General features: G+C 36.8%; 1 long non-coding RNA gene across 2 annotated transcripts in view; it reads left to right on the forward strand.

Moving 5' to 3' along the window:
• LOC134807676 (uncharacterized) overlaps positions 1-16,789 on the forward strand; it is an 841,508-nt gene extending 824,719 nt beyond the window's left edge. For both annotated transcript variants that reach the window (XR_010148738.1, XR_010148739.1), the window contains exon 5: positions 16,751-16,789. This is a non-coding gene — a long non-coding RNA (uncharacterized LOC134807676). The remainder of the gene's footprint in view (positions 1-16,750) is intronic.
• The last annotated feature ends 1,459 nt before the right edge of the window (positions 16,790-18,248 follow it).

Genomic DNA, 18,248 nt, shown 5'->3' on the forward strand with positions numbered 1-18,248 from the left:
ATGATGAGGCTCCCTGCAGGGTGATGCAACACTAAGTGGGGCTGACTGTGAATCCTCTAAGAGATGAGGCAGGAGTTTAGGAATGCTGATGTCTAGAGATCTTGGGTAGGTGGGAATGATGCCTCTGTGCATGGTTGTCAACATTTATGGAAGACATAATTCTTAAACCATTGTTGAAGGTGGGGATCTAACCCAGCCAGGTCAGGAGAGTTGAAGAATGTTTATGATATAAAACTTTAAAACTCTGATATCTAGCTTCCAATCTGTGGTTAGAAATCTCTGAAATTGTAAAGTAATAATATTTGAAGACAAATATTATCTTTCTCTGACATTATCTTGTCTTTATAATATAGCTATTCCTAGATACATTGATAAGTGGCATATAAAATATATACTTTTATAAATATAAGCTAATAGTTCATATGTTTTGCAGTTCAATATTTTTATTATTAGAGTAACATAATTACTTTAGATAACAATCTCCTAAAGCTGGTTTAATGTGAGCGTCTAAGGAGACATGCCCAAGATTCTAAAGACATAAAGGGCTGTAGCTACATTTTAAGGTAAATTACAAATAACCTATCTATACCAGGTTATAGCAAAAATAATTGTCTTCCTTGAGCCTTGACAATGAGTGAAGAAAAACAAAAACCAAGAATTTTAGTAACCACAAGTAGGTTCTCATGTATGGTTTGCATCCTGAATTCATTCTACTTGGGAAATCCAAAGAAAGAGAGAGAGAGAGAAAGAGAGAAAGAGAGAAAACCCTCAAGTCAAATATTTACAGTTGGTGAAGTTTGGTAACGCTTCTAAATATGTGGCAGGAGAAAATGCAAATTATATCTGATTTAGTTCACATTTGACTCAGGCATCAAAGAATTCCTTCAGATAAAGCTTCAAGGAATATCAACTTAGAGTCAAAAACCACAAAATACACAAGGAAATACCATAAATAGGCATACCACAGATGAGAAATCATATCTTGTGAACCTCATTAATAACGAGGGACATACATATTAAAATGAAGGGTGAGATACAGGATTGGCAAAAATTAAAAGTCATGTAATATGAAGTTTTGGCAAAGATGTGGAACAAATAAAATTGAAAAAGTCCATGTTTCAAATAAACGTATTTGGGAAACAAATTGCCATATTACAGTAAAATTGAACATATGCATGCCCTATGACTTAGCAATTCTATTCTTAGCTACAAACCTAAGGGACACTTATGTGTCCCAGGATATCTGAATCAGGAGACACAGGGGTGAACGTTAACAGCAGCAATGTTTACAATAGCAAAATAGTGGAAAAAGCCCAAATGTCCATGAACAGTTGAATAGAGGGGGATAATGGGGTATTTTCACATAATGGGATACTCTATACATTAATGAGAATTAACAAACAACAGATGCATAAAAGAGCGATTCTATCATAGAGACATGACACTGAGAGAAAAAAGCAAGTCTAGTTACACAAACTTTAAAAACATGCAAAGTAGGATGTTAGAGGTTATTATCCGATGTAGTAAAACTATGAAGAATAGTGAGGGAATGATAAAGCACTATGTTTATTTTATACCTTTGGTGGGTAGGAGTAATGGCTGATCTCAGTAATGGATCCATGAGGGCCTTAAAAGTGATCAGCATGCTGTGTCCAGGATTGGTAGGATCTTGGTCTTGCTGACTTCAAGAATGAAGCTGCAGACCCTCGCCGTGAGTGTTACAGTTCTTAAAGATAGTGTGTCCGGAGTTTGTTCCTTCTAATGTTCAGACGTGTCTGGAGTTTCTTCCTTCTGGTGGGTTCGTGGTCTCGCTGACTTCAGGAGTGAAGCTGCAGACCTTCACGGTGAGTGTTACAGTTCATAAAGGTGGTACGTCCAGAGTTGTTCGTTCCTCCCAGTGGGTTTGTGGTCTTGCTGACTTCAGGAGTGAAGCTGCAAACCTTCGCAGTGAGTGTTACAGCTCTTAAAGGTGGCGCGTCCAGAGTTGTTCATTCCTCCCGATGGGTTCGTGGTCTCGCAGACTTCAGGAATGAAGATGCAGACCTTCGTGGTGAGTGTTACAGCTCATAAAGACTGTGTGGACCCAAAGAGTGAGCAGCACCAAGATTTATTGCAAAGAGCGAAAGAGAAAAGCTTCCACAAGGTGGAAGGGTCCCCCAGGAGGTTGCTGCTGCTGGCTCCCGTGGCCAGCTTTTATTCCCTTAGTTGGCCCTTCCCACTTCCTGCTGATTGGTCCATTTTATAGAGCACTGATTGGTCCATTTTTACAGAGTGCTGATTGGTGCATTTACAAATCTTTAGCTAGACACAGAGCGCCAATTGGTGCGTTTTTATAGTGCTGATTGGTGCGTTTACAAACCTTTAGACACAGAGTGCCAATTGGTGCATTTTTACAGAGTGCTGATTGGTGGGTTTACAAACCTTTAGCAAGACACAAAGTGCTGATTGGTGTGTTTTTACAGGGTGCTGATTGGTGTGTTTACAAACCTTTAGCTAGACACAGAGCGCTGATTGGTGCATTTTTACAGAGTGCTGATTGGTGTGTTTATAAACCTTTAGCAAGACAGAAAAGTTCTCCAAGTCCCCACTCAACCCAGGAAGTCCAGCTGGCTTCACCTCTCAACACTGTATTAGTTAAATTGGGTACCTATGTTAGGTACACAGTGTTCATTGCATTGTAATTATTTATCGCTAACAGTGTTTACAAACATTCTTACTATATTTTCAATAATTAATTTTAAAAAATTAGAAATAATGTAGAGACAATACTGCTTGATATTCTTCTTATTCCCATATAAAATATAACTGTTTCATGTTTCCCGTTTTGTTAAAATCTAATTATTTTGTCAAATATTTTTAACATATTCATCTTCATAACTTATTCTAAGAAATCTCTACCTACTTTATAAACATCCTATCTAGAATAGTTTATTTTTAAAATTAGAAGTGCCATATTGGAGAAGGTGTGACAGAAATTCTCATATACCACACAAAGTACTGCTCTGTTAATTGAGGTAAGCAACTATGATTGTTTTAAAAGACTATTAAAGTTTGTATTTGTTGAAGATATTGTGGTTTTTTTTAAGAGTTGTATACTCTGTCATCTCTCATTGGCATGATACAGAATAATGAACATTCCCTTCATCTTTAGACTCATTCATTGAATTATATATTCTCTAATCTTTCTTCATCATTATTTAAAATGTTTTTTCTACTGGTTGAGTAGGAACAGGATATGTACAGTTTAGGGAAATATGAATCAGAGGGAAATTGAGTAAACACACACCACCACACAAAGACAGGGGTCTCTCTTTTAGTATTTAGTGTCTTAGTTGCAAATGAAAGAACTAGAAAACTTGCCCAGCTAGGAAGCTTGCCTCTCTCATGTGCACATCAGTGTCAAAGGACATGTCCAGATTCACAGGATAAACGGGTAGTTCTTGATCTCTTTAAGAACATTGTGTATCCTTTCCCTTTAAAACAGAGATACACTACACCTTCTGAAATCTTTGGAACAGGTGATCCTCAGGCAGGCAGAGGGATATAAGTCATCGATGTTGTGTTATGTGCAAGGCTTCCAATATTAAAGTCTAACTTAGTTGGAAAGAAGATTTCATGCTTGTTGATATTCCTCTCAAAGGCAATTATCTGCTGCTATCATGTCTGAGTTCCCAGAAGGCCCAGAACTGTAGTATTTTATTAATGATGTTCTGTAAGAAGATATATATTGAATTGTGTTATTTCATTAAAAATAAATTCCACACAGTTTCCAAGGATATACCAGCTTCCCTAATAAATCCAAAATGCCATCCCTCCTTTCTCTCTGGGTCCATTTTCTTTTGCCTTCTCTGAATCTGTGCCTAAGCCTAGATGCAGTTATCTGGAAATGTATGCTAATGAAGCACATGCACATATATTTTTCCATTATCATTTCCTGGTTTTTATGGAAAGAAACACAATTCATAGAGGATTTAGTACATTTGAGACTTCCAGGGCAAAATTATGTTTTGAATATTTATCTTTTGTTCACTCCATTTCCTTGTGCTTCATAATTTTCCCTAAGCTGCATATGCCTTCTTTCCAGCCACAAAGCCTAATTTTATTTGCCCAGAAAGAAAATAGCATTATGAAGCATAACAGTATCCGTGCCTTTTCTATATTTCTTAATTCAGAGCAGAGTCATGAAGTTGAGTACAGCAATCCCTCCCCACTGACACACCTGATTGTGAGTTCGCCTTATATAAAATCAACCTGTATGTGAATTTGCTTTTCAACAGCTGTGAGAAAATGGAATCTAGTCTAGGTAAGCCCAGTGAATTTTAAATCACTTCAGGTGAGGTTAATTATATTACAGAAGGAGCAGAGCTGGAAGTAGCAAATTAGGTAAGGTTAAATGCTACAGGAATAGAGATTATAAACACTGAATCTTTAAAAGAATGAAAGGAAGGTAATGCTTCCTTTAAGACTGGCCATAAAAACATATTCTTAGAAGTCTTCAATGGATCTCACTAGAGGTCAGCCTCCAAGAACTTAGAGCTACACCTTTCTTGTGCCCTCCTGTACCCCGGTGTCTAGCTTAGTACATCACAAATAGTAGACATTTAGTAAATATTAATTGAATGAAAGGAGGATGAATAGGAGTAAATAGACCACACCCAAGAAACAAGAATCAAATTAACCTTAGATTTTTCGAGGGCAACATTGGATACAAGAAAACAGTGGAGTGCTATTTGTAAAGTATTAAAATAACTTAGGATCTAGAATGTGATATCTGGCTAACTGTTGTTGAAATGTGAAGACATTTTTTTTTTATCACACAAAGCCTCTGAAACTTTGAAAAGACCCATACAGGGAGCAGTTTGGATCAAGTATCTAGATGAGAACATTGTTTAAAATCTTAGGAGATGTTGCAAGAAACATATTTTTAAAGTAACTTTATTCCTTGTTATAAACTGTTATAAATATTGCTAAGAGCGAAGAAAAGAGAAAGCACTAACACAGAATTAAAAGTCTAGAATGATAATGCCAACGTGACAGACGTATTTGAGGAGTGAAATTCAATGAATGTGATGTGTGCTGAAGTGTTTGTTTTAAAAATAGTGGGAAAGAGGGGAGACAATTATTACTTAAAGGTATAGAAAACGAGACAAAATTGAAATAATAAACTAAAATGAAGTATATCAAAACATATCAATAACTACAATAAAATGTTAACTGAAAAAATGTCCAAATGATTACATACAACATTATTACCTTTTTTAAGTTAAAAAATCACACATACGCAGGCATATATATATATATATATAGTGCATAACATGGAAAAGAAGGGAGTGATAAATGTGGAATTCAGAGTATTGGTTGCCTGAGGTGATGGATTGAGGGGGATTATGTGTTTGGAGTTATAGAGGAGCATAGGGTCAACTTCCTAGTTTTTGTTTTGAGTGGCAGGTTTGCTCATTATATTATTAAAAATCTGTAATTGTCTAAATGCAATTTTCAAATTGTCTAAAATAAATTAAATAACTATTATGATAGAGATCAGTAATATAGTAATATTTATCACTAATTTAATATTTATAGATTTTCACATATGTTGTATTGTGTAATGTTTTATTTTAGTGAAAATGAACATATATAAATGACTTTCATAGCTGTAATCCTGCCCTCAAGCCTTATAACTTTATTTTCTGTATTAGCATGAGATCATAGGTTTCTCTACCCCAGATTCTTTTAACACAGGGATTCTATGCAAACCTAAGCACTGCAGGTGAGGGGGGAAAAAGTGCATATACAAAACAGATGTATTTTCCAATTCAGAGCTTCCTTATATTAAAATCTCTGTTTAATTAATTTTACACAATGTTACATGGTCGACTAACTCCCCTTCTCTAAGCACCCCTGGGAATATCTGAAATATTATACAGATGCTCTTACAGAGAATTACATTACTAAATGTCATTAACATAAATCAACATTCAGCATTAATTTAGTGGTTCGGGCTTGGAAGTGACAAACCCCTCTGGATTTCACTCACCTCCAATTTCCTGTATATATTTATGGCTTCGTGCACTGTGAGTTTCTCTGTATGGACTGCTTCCTTTCCAGGTAGGGATCCCCTGAGGAGTTTGACTCCCCACTCTCCAGAAACTGCTGCCTCACCAGTAGCCTCTGCTGCCTTCAGCATGTTGGCCTTTTTGGAAACCTTCCTCCAATGAGATCACGGACTTTCTCAAGCCTTTTTCATACTGTTTGGTCACTTGTGGAAGATTAAAAACAGAGGAGAAACTATTCCAGATAGAGAGGGACTATATATAGATATACAAGAGGCAGAGCAGAAACATAGAATCTTACACACACACACACACACACACACACACACACACACAAAATGAATGGTGATCTATAGTGTTTCAATTTTAGAAATGAAAGAGTGAGTGCTGCTAGCAACCCACGTGGGCAGAAGTCACCCATGGAGGTCCTTGCATGCACTGTAGGGTGAATATTCTTCTTCCTACAGATGAGGAGCTATACATGAAAAATTTTAAGTGGGGACATGGACTCAGGGGACTTAGCTCTGGATTGGTCTTGGGAAATATCAACTCTTTAGCACAGTAAAAGACTTCGCTTCCACACTTACCACCTTTTACTATAGGATCCTTGTTGTTTTTGTCCACATTGTTTTAACTGTTATATATTTGTTATATGAAATAAATCTCCACAAATCCTGTTTGGAAGCAGGTATGAAAAAATGATAAAATTTATTTAGTGATCTCAATGTATCAAGAACTTCTGTGGTAGTATTTCATTTAATCCTCACAATAATCCAGGGAGGTAAACACTATTTATTACTATCCCCATTTTACAGATTAAGGAAATGAATCATGGGGACAAGTAACTTTCCAAAGAGCACACAGCAAGTTAAAGAGTTATGTCAACTGTCTAAAAACAGAGCAAGTATTATTGACCACTATGCTTTAGTGTTTTTTATTGAAATGTACCATGTGGCCCGTAGAACTGAATGATAATATCCTGTATGAAGATTTTAGGTGTTGAAGAGCTGCAGACTGCATGTGAATGGCCCCCCATGAGATTCAAGGCTTTGCTCTAAATACTGCTGATGTACAACACAGGAAACATGAAATGTGTTTAATTGCTGTTCAGCTAACTCTCCCTGTGTGTATTGTTTCTGTCCTTAAAATAAATGAGCACCTAGTAATGGTCCACAATGTGTTGTAGGTATTTAACTAAAATCATTTAATACATAGTTTATCAATGTGATTATTTTGGAAAGACGTATCTAATGAGTTTTTCCATGTGAATCATTCCATGAGAGAACATCTTTATCTGAATTCTAGACATTTGAGATTTTGTAACAATGCTTTCATATTTTGAATGTCACAAATATAAATGCAGCCAGCTGAGATAGCTTAATAATCACAAACAGTATTAAAGAAGAAATGGAACGAATATTTATTTCATGTCTAATAAATGCCAAGTACTATCTATTACCTCACTAATTCTCAAAACAAACCTTGAGGCAAGTATTATTATCCCCATTTAATAGAGAAGGAAACAGAGGCTCAGAGAAAGTAGAGAACTAGCTCAAAATTTCCCTGTTAATAAGTAGTAGTGCTGGGATCCAACCTAGGTCCATCTATATCCAAAGACTTGGCTCTTCACACTGTAATATCCTGATTGTAATATGCTGCTATTAAAAGTACAGGAATCCATGGATATTTAAAAAGAAAAAGAAAAAAACTGAAGAAACAAAATGTAAATGGTGGCCTGAGCCTATTGACTCACAGGGCAGCATTCTAATGATTTGGCCAAAAATCTTCCCCAAATTGTAGTGTTGGATTAGAAGTGCGACATAAATGACCATCTGGGTCAATGTTTTCAGTGTCAGTACAAGACCACCTTTCTCCAAGCTAAACACTTCCATCAGACAAAATTGGTTAAGGTAGGGGCAGAGGGTGAATATTTCCTTTTAAATCCAATTTATAGTCAAAGAATAATGGAGGGACTTTATAAATAGATAAACATTTTGAAAATATGGTATTTTTTATTGATGGTGCTGATTCAGACACAAATATGGTTTCATATATTCAAGATACAAATGTGTTGGCATATACATTCCAGCCTAAATTACAAAGACATATTTGAACTCCCCACACAAATAGTTATAATTATGTCCTGTATTCCATGAGCGGCTGTGATTCCTGAGATCTTTTACCTGCATGTGTAGCCATACTCAGTTCCAAACTGTATGATTATATTAACAGCCTGAAACTCACCAACCAATGGAGACTGAAATTATTTTTGCTGCCACTGGCACCCAAATACCCACAGACTCACAGCTTTTCCCTATTTCTACCATGTTTGACCATGTTAGTCAAAACTCTGCGATTGTTTTTGTTTTGTTTGTTTGTTTGTTTTTTGTTTGTTTGTTTGTTTGTTTTTGCTCTGCTCTGAAGTTACCTTCCACACTAGGACTCTGGAAAAACTGATAGCTTTCTCCCTGAACCCAAACCCCATTCTGTATAGCAATAGTCATTGTCAAGGATCCTTTTCTGAAGGACACCACTTTTTACCAACCAATGGTGGCTTTCATTGGATATTGATGCAAATCAAAATGGTGTTTACTGTGTTCCTTTGGGCCCTGTGTAGAGGAAGCTCCTGACCTGAGAAATAAATACATACTCAAGGGCAAGCCCGTAGTTATACCCAGCCTCTACTCCTTATTTCTTCCTCATATGCCTGAGTTGCTATGTACCTAGCATTTCTCATTCATGTGAAATACACATTCATGTCTGCTTCTCTCTTCCCATCCAATCCTTAGTGTTCCATGTTCTTATTTTAAGCCTAGACTGCAGCTGTTCTACATTCCATCTCCAATCTATCCTACATATCGCTGTCAAAATGATCTTTCCTGAACTTCACTTTGTTTATACTATCTCTTTTAAGAAAGACTTTGTAGCTTCCTATTAGCTACCAAATAACCTAGAAAATATTAAGCTTGACATTGAATGACCTCCACGATATGGTGTTTCTCATCTTTCCAGACATCTATACTGTACTTCCTCACTCCTACCCTACATGTTTATTCAACTTGTCTGGTTTTCATTCTCTGATCCCTGACCTTGACTCTTCTGTACCTTGAAGACTGCCACCTCCTACTTCTCCATCTATTTCCATTAACCAATTTTTCATGGACTTTTTCTCCATGAAGTATTGTATTTTAAAGACTCTTACCATTGGAAAAAAAAAAAAAACCTTTATAGTCATTGAGTCAATGATTTACTCCCCTCTACGATGTCCTCTATTAATGGTCACCTAGCTTGCGTCTGGTGGCCTTATGGAAATTGGTGGGTAGGCTAAGAAACAGACTGTTTCTTATCTGTCTGTTGCCAGGTACATTTTAGACACATTGTATATATTTGAAACCTGTTTATTAAATGAATGAACACATGAGTGAATGATTGATGGATTGACTGTTTCTTAAGGCAGGAGTCAAACTTTTCCTGTAAATGGATTGTAAACATGTTCAGCTGTAAATATGTGTGGCATCTGTGTGGCATCTAGTTAACTCTGCTACTGTAGCAGCAAAGAGGACATAAATAATCTGTAAATAAAAAGAAGTAAGATGTTTGTGGCCTGTAATTTGTGAACCCCTGTCTTAACACAAGCCATCTTGAGACAGTTTTTAGTTAGTATTCTTCCTCTTGTTACTTCAAATTTCTCTAGCTAAAATGTTATTATACTTGCTTAGATGTTCCAGAACAACTTGCATGCCCCCACTTGAATGCAACTTCTGCCATTCCTTGCAGTGTTTTCAGTTTCTTCACTCATGAAGCCTTCCTCCCAGATTGTGTCCCATTTGTTTGTGGATCTTATAAAATCTGGTATCTTCAACTAAAAGCAATGCTCCATCTCGATATGACAACTTAAAAGTAAAGCAGGTTCATTTCCTGCCTTCCTCTATATACTACAGGTATAATAATAAAGCATACAATAACATTTGTGTTTGTGGGAGGCACATCGCATTTCCTGTTGATCCTAAGTCATACTTTTGCTCTGCACTCTTGCCTAAACCATTCTGTATTAGGGATGCTGGTTTTGTTTTGGGGAGGAGGGCAGGGGAGTACTCGAAATTTAACTTGTAACTCAAGTAAAATTGTTGAACAGAAACAGATAGATAACTGATTGGAGCAGAGTATAGACTAAATCCTGGGCTTCTGATTTTATTTACAGTGCTCTTTGAACCACACCACTCTACTTTCCTAGTGAGAGAGAAAAAATCATGATTTCAAATTAGTTAAACTGAGCAACATTTGCCAGCCTTGTCAATAGGGCCCCATCAAACACACATGAAACACACCTGCTTTCAGTCTCTTGCAGGTGCTACCTCAGCAATTTTTATAAAATGCCTTCTCATCTGAAAAACACTTTATGGCTTCATGCTGACTATACTTCCTTCAAAATTTACCATATGAAAGACTTTATGGCATTGCCCCAACCTCTCCCTGTTATTTAATTAAAAGTTAAATGACTTTTAATATTTTTAATATCAAAAGGAAATTATTAAAACATTATTTTCCGTGCTGATAAGCTCTGTCCTGGAGAGCTCTTTGTGGTTCAAAGTTAACTCCATGCCTTTGTCCGTCTTTATCTGTTTGTCAGACTACTTTTTGTAAGTACCTTTGTGATGTTAAATGTAATGTACTGTGTACTGACAATCACTCAGCTGTAGGAAATCTGGGTGTCTTGGGCAAAAATTGACTTTCTTCCCTGAACTCATGAATATTGATGTCTAGAAACTGAGGTGCATTCTTGCCAGTGTCAGGTGTACTTGCATTAGAAGTCAAAGTAAGCTTGCTTGTGAGTAGGTCATATACATCTTTGTATCTTCCACAATCCCAATTAAATTAAGGATGAATTGATGTAAATCTATGTTGCTGCCTTTCTGAAGTTTCCAGGTTTATGTATTAATGGTGCTGTTTAGAATAGTGAATGATCCCAGAATAAACTTAGAAAGCCTAACTCGACAGTTCCGTAGCCTCATCAGTCAGTAGGGAGCAATGGTCTAGTAGAGTTTCTGGAAGTCTGGAAGAATCTTTGACTTAAAGCTCACTGAGTAGAGTGTGCTTTGCAAAACCTGCTGCCTCTTCATGGAAAGTCCCCCATTAGCTGCATGCTTCATTAAAGTGTTTCCTGTATTTATTGCCACATGGGATATATAACACAGATTCCATGGGGAGGTTCCTATCCCAGTTACCACAAGTTTAAGAGTTTCACAACCCTCTGATACTTGAGAGCTCTTTCAAAAGCCTCCTTGCTTAAAATGGCATAAATAACCTTTTGTCCACTAACTGAACACAATTAAAGATAAAACTAAAGCTAGTAGCTCTTCCTGGATATGTAGCAACTATTTTCTGCCTCACCATGGACAGGTTAGGATACCTTTCTTGGAATGCTCTAGTTTTACTTTTCTGTCCGAGGAATTTTATCTACAATTGCGTTTGTATTTATGACATTTAAGCCTTTGATGCAGTGTAGTGGTGGCATAACCTGAGTAAACCAGTGATGCCACAAATACTTAAATAGAAAGTATAAATGATTTGATCTAGAATTAAGAGTTGTGAATGAAATAAAAGACTTGTTGATGTAGAATTTCTTGAGGAATAGTGTGAAGCAGTGTTCACTGCTTGTAAAATCTTAACTGGATTTTCTCACAACTGCATAGAATTAGGTAACTTCTGTGTTCTGATTGTAAATGCTGCCTTAAGTAACATTTTACTGGACCGTAAATTGTTCTGACTACATTTCATGCCTGATAAAATCCTTACATTTATTGCAGAAAATGTAAGCCCTTGTTCCGTAACTAATCTTTTAAGTTTTCTGAAATAGAGAAGTCTTGAATAGTCTTCCTAGAAAAATGGCATGATTAAAAGTATCATATTGTTCTTTGCAAATAGGCTAGTATAATTAAGGATTTTGGTCACAGTAACCTTGGAATGAGTGCTGAGATACATTTTATAGGATATACAGACATGTGTGTACACGTATACTATATCCACTTGAGCCTTGAACAATGCAAGGGTTGAGAAACTAACCCCCACACACACAGTTGAAAATCTGTGTATAACTTTTCTCCTCCCCCAAAACTTAACTATGAATAGCCTACTGCTGTCTGGAAGGCTTACTGATAACATAAACAGTAGGTTAAGACATCTTTTGTATATTATATGTATTGTATGCTGTATTTTTATAATAAAATAAACTGCAGGAAAGAAGATGTTATTAAGTAAATCATAAGGGATAGAAAATATATTTACTCTAAGTAAAACTGGACCATCATAAAGGTCTTCATCCTCTTTCTCTTCACATTGAGTAGACTGAGGAGGCAGAGGAAGAGGAGGGGTTGGTCTTGCTCTCTTGGGGATGGCAGAGGCAGAAGAGGTGGGGGAGGTGGAAGGGGAAGCAGGCATACTTATATAATTTTTATGGAAAAATTTCCATGTATAAGTGCATCTGCACAATTCAAATCTGTGCTGTTCATGGGTCAACTGTATTTTAATATAATATTATAAATCAACGTGTGTTTGTACATATCTAGTAACATCTCTGTAGATGTCTAGATTTCAAGAGATCTAAATACATTAGTTTAATATTCCAATGGCAGTATAATTGTAGCTATTGTGTAATACTGAAGAATGACGACTTACAGGCTGAAATATACCATCATTGCCTATGTCTACTGCATACACAAAAATGTTTTGAAAATTTGTTTCAACTCTTCCTTTTGAGAGGTAGAAAGATATAATGGAAAGGATATGGATTTCAGAGCCTGACATATCTGTGTTCAACTCTCTGCTCCATGTCTTCCAAATTTACCTTGATTTAGGTAAATTTTCTGGTGAAACAAACTCTAAGACAGAGGTTTTCATGCATGAAATTTATTGGGAAGTTACTTGGGATCCATGTATTTATAGGTGTCCCAAGCTGAGGAAAGGGAGTCCGGTCTTTGTAGTACAATATTAATCAGTCATTAGCATGAGCTGCCTGTGAATAACCTGTCTTGGTCAAGGCAGTTCCCTCGGGTGTAAGGTGGAAAATTCCCAGAGAAGTACTCAGCTGTGGGCTACCAGCAGCCAGCACTTCAGGCAGCTAGGGGAGTGAGTCTTTGTCATGAAGGGGGTGATGCCATGTGGCTTCTACTTGGCACTACTTGCATCATATAATATATTTATCCCATGTGAGAACAGCTCCTCCAGAATCCGAATAGGTTGCCATCTTTAGGAAACCTCTTAGAAGAAGGTTAGTGGGGAACCATGGCCCCTGCTATTCAAGCTCACAATAGATACTTAATATCTCTCGCTTCGCTTCTCTTCTCTTCTTCTCTTCTCCTACCCATTCTAAAATTCTCCCATCCTCAGCCAGTACCCCAATGAACATATGTGGCCTACCTTGTGGGGTAACGCAGACTATTACTAAGGGATCTGAACCCCTCCTCAACATTTTATTTTTAGGCTGCTGCACTTGTCCATTTATTACAAAAAGAAAAAAGCAAGGAAAGTTCATAAAATGCCTAGTGTATCACCTGCATGCCAGATATTCTTTTCTGCCCTTATTGTATAATAGCAGCCATATCAGATCCTGATGAGGAGACAATTATCCCGGCAAAGAGAGTGACGCTTCTCCTTGCTGCCAATCTCTTGGCACAGGAGCCCAAAGTAATTTGGTGTAGGATATAGCTTGAAGCTTAATGAGATTCGTACTGTGTCCCCTCTCAGAGGCAGTGTCTCCTCTCAGAAGCAACCTCCCTCTGAAAACCAAGATCTCTAGACCCACAGAGCCTAAACTTTTGTGAACAGGAAATGCAAATTTCCCATTTAAGACTGTGGGAGTGATGCTAAGTTCAACCACTTCTATATTTTCCCCTTTGTTCCTAGACCCATGTATTCTACCTGTTGGGGATGCAGTATCAAAGAATGGTCATTGATTTAGAGAATTTACCACATCTTTAGGATTCCAAAGGCTGTTCCATCACTCATCAGACCAGCACCTTCTGCGGCATGCAGTGCGTACCAGGACAAGTGGATCTCATGATTATGTACCCACTTTCTACCCCCGTCCAAAGTAGTCCCATTGGTCTGGATGATATTATGCAGAATTATGTATTCACCTTTCAGACACTCTGTAGGCCCTCAGATCTTGGTGCTAAACAAGGCCCTGCAGGCATGTAAGGCAAACCCTAATTTGGAGTTGGCTCAGTTCTAGTCAAAATGAGTTACTGCTCCTTCTAAGGTAGTAGATGTCATAATCAGCTTACTACTGACTAGCAGGCTGAACCGGGGAATAATACTGAATTGAGACCCAGCATCTACCCCTGTTGCTATTAGGTTGGACAGCTCATCTACATTTTCAGGTACGGAAAATCAGAAATGGATAATTGAACGGCCCCATTGCAGCAGATGGATGCTGCCAAAGGAGTGGAGAGAAGCTTAGTGTGGGGCGTATGTGTGTGTGTGTGTGTTTGTGTTAAGGGGTGTGTGTGCAATAAGGGGTTGGAATTTCTTGGGTGGGGTGTTAGAAATATAACAAAAGTCCAGAAAAGGTCCAAGAATAGGTCCTGGGAGTTCTTAAGCTGTACAAGAGGGTCGTCCTCTAAAAACTCACTAATTTATACACTTTGTCCTTATCTTTTTAATTTCCTGTTTTTGTTTGCCTTCAGTTTCTGAGTTTCTTTTCAATCTTACTTTACTTTTGGTCAAGGTGGGTCAATTTGTCAAATTAAAAGAACACAGGCTAACTTGGTAAATTTGGGCAAATAAATGACTTTTGTGAGACTCAATTTTCTCATTTGTGAAAGCGGAGTAAAATGGTTATTATAGAATATTGAAACCTGCTTATAAAGTGCTTATACATGGTGGGTGATCAATAGTTGCTTATCAATATTGAAACAATCCTAAACAATTACTGCTGAGCTAAGGAGGAAAGGATAGAGCTTCCATCCTTATTTGGGGCTCTGGTTGTACAGATCTGGCAAGCTAGAAAGAAGGCAGGCAGATGAAAGGAGTTATTGGAGGTCTGCTTCCCATTTTATCTAGGGACCCACCTAATAAGCTGTTTCAGTGATCGGCCTTGTGTTTTGTTTGGTTTTTGCTTTCTTATTAAAATAGTATAATTTTTGCATTTATTTTTGGATGTCCTTCTATGTTGTTACATTTTTTAAAATTTATTTTCTCCTTATAAAAAAAATTATAAACACTTAAAGCATAATATTCATGTATCATGAAGGAAAAAAGTTCCCTCTTCAACCTCTTATTAAAAGGTTACTTTAAGTGTCTGATAGCTACTCCTTTAGATTTGTTTCTATGCACAATTGGATATTACATATATATATATATATAAACATTTTTAACAAAAGTAGAGTCATGTTACATATATTGATGTATCAAATACTCCGTAGGCCTTCACGTCGTGGTGCCGAACAAAGGCCTCATGTCCTTTGTCTATAAAATTGGGACAATACTATTACTTACCTCAGGAGGTTGTTGTGCGGGTTAAAGGAGAAACCTTTGTGATTCACATACGCCTGTAACATGCATCTGTGTCATACACATGTAAGCCTGGTTGTGTCATGCCTGCCATAGTAAAGATTAGCTATTATTATTATGCTTGTCTGAATCCATATCTTTTTTTTTTTTTTTTTTTTGAGATGGAGTTTTGCTCTTATTGCCCAGGCTGGAGTGCAGTGGCCTGATCTCGGCTCACTGCAACCTCTGCCTGCCAAGTTCAAGCAATTCTCCTGCCTCAGCCTCCCGAGTAGCTGGGACTACAGGCGCACGCCACCATGCCCAACTAATTTTTGTATTTTTAGTAAAGATGGGGTTTCGCCATGTTGGCCAGGCTGGTCTTGAACTCCTGACCTCAGGTGATCTACCTGCCTCAGCCTCCCAAAGTGCTTGGATTACAGGCGTGAGCCACTGCGCCCGGCCTGAATCCATATCTTAAATCCCAACATGATGTTTTATGTTAGTTTTTTTCTCTTACCTCTTTATTCCTCAAAGAGAACAATGACTAAAAAAACATCGGTCGGGTAAATACAGCATTATCATAATTACAATTTCCCTGAGAAAAGTGGCTTGCAGTTTGAATATTCAGCATCATAATTACAATTTCCATAAGGAATGTAGAGCATTTATTATAAACAACAGAATAATCACTTGGTCCATAAGGGAGAACAGATTATTAGGGGAGTAAGGAGAGAGAAGACGCAAAAGCCTGTGTTCTAATCAGCATTCAAGAGTAGAAATATAGAACCTGAGAAGAAATTGTAATAGCACCTTAAAATACTCTTGCCTGAATTTATCAAAAATCTTATCATGATGGCTTCCATGGGATAAGTGCTGCCTATATAATTTTTTCTTTCATACAATTTAATCATGTTTATTAAACATTCCCTCTGCATTTTTACTCATTGTCATTCATAATTTCTATACTCATAAGAAATTTTAAAAAGCAAATTATGACAAAATTTAAAAAGTAAAAATATATTAAAAACAATGTAGGAGAAAAAGAGTTTTATCAGTTTTTTTTTCTCTCTGTAGTTAAATGCTTCTTTCCTGTCAACAAGAAAAATGGGTAAAAGTTAAAAGAAAAAAAGAAAATGTCTTTTTGACTTCTTGTGTTACTTTAATTGGCTTTTATTTCAGTTTCCTTTTTGTGTGTGTTTTGTATTTTTTAGGTGAAGTGAGAAAAACAGAATGCAGCTTTCAAGGTTGGTACATTTTATAATTTTTGTTATAAATTGACAATTTGTAATTGTATAAATCTATGGGGTAAAAACTAATGTTATAGTTTATGACTCCAATGTGGAATAATTAAGCTAGTTAACATATCCATCAATTTAAATTCTTAACATTTTTTGTGGTGAGAAGATTTGAAATTTATCCTCTTAGCAATTTTCAAATATAAAATACTCTATAATTAGTTAGATTTACCATGCTGTGCAATAGAACTAACAAGAAAAAAAGCCTATTCTTCTTGTCTAACTGAAATTTTGTACCCTTTGACTATCATCGCTCCATTCTCTCCAACAGCCAGCCTCTATAACCACCATTCTATTCTCTATTTCTGTGACTTCAGCTGTTTTAGAGTCTACCTATAAGAACGTGAAGTTTGACTTTCGTGCCTGACTTATTTCACTTTGCATAATGTTCCCTTGTTCTATCCATGTTGTCATAAATGACAGAATTTAACATGTATGTTAATATGAAACAATATGAAAGTAGCAGAGAGAAATATATCCTTAGCTCTGCACCAATAGCTCTTAGAAAACATTATGTTTTTATTTTCCTCACTCATGGACAGAAAAGTACAACATAGACTTAAGTGAATTCAATATAGCAATTAAATATAATAGCTGATTCAATCTGTAGCAAAATTGTGAAGTTGGAAGTACATAACATTTTCATATTAACATTTAATATTAATAATTTTTCACTCCATCCATCTATCCATCATTCCATCCATCTACTATTCATATATTTTTATCAATGAATCCTAGTTACATATTGTGTGCAAGGTCCTGTCATCTAATTTCCTCTCTTCATACATTGTTTGGCTGACCTTCAACAGATTCTCAACCCTACCCCTTGCTCCAGCACTTTCTGCTTATTACTAGCAATAAACCTTCACCTATTATAACAGGTATTCGATTTTAACTTGCTGTATCTGATAAATGAGCAGTGTTTCCCTAACATTCCTCAGCTTATGTGTATGCCAGTATGTCTACTTCCAAATAATTGGGGCAAAGAGGAAATCATCAGGGCGATAACTACCAAGTATATTGTAATTCAAGTAAATTAGGAGAGTACAAAGAAATCCTAATCTGGCCTCTGAGATAGAACACTCAGAACTGAATTTATATATGAGCACCCTTGGATAAAGGTACAGTGTAGCCCTGCAGTGACAAGGTACTATGGCCTGAATGTTTTTATCCTCTCAAAATTACTCTGCTGAAGTCCTAACCCCCAAGGTGATGGTCTTAGGCATTGAAGCCTTTTGGGAAATGATTAGGTTCATGAATCATGAAAGGGATTAGTGCCCTTATAAAAGAGGCCCAAGGGAGTTACCTTGCCCCTCTCAGAATGTGAGGACACAGAAAGTGCTGTCTCTAAGGAAGCAGGCTTTCAACATACAGTATTCCTGCCTGTACCTTGATCTTGGACTTCCCAGACTCC

The sequence above is a fragment of the Pan troglodytes genome, chromosome 11 (genome assembly GCF_028858775.2).
Source record: "Pan troglodytes isolate AG18354 chromosome 11, NHGRI_mPanTro3-v2.0_pri, whole genome shotgun sequence".
In the NCBI taxonomy this organism is placed as follows: Eukaryota; Metazoa; Chordata; class Mammalia; order Primates; family Hominidae; genus Pan; species Pan troglodytes.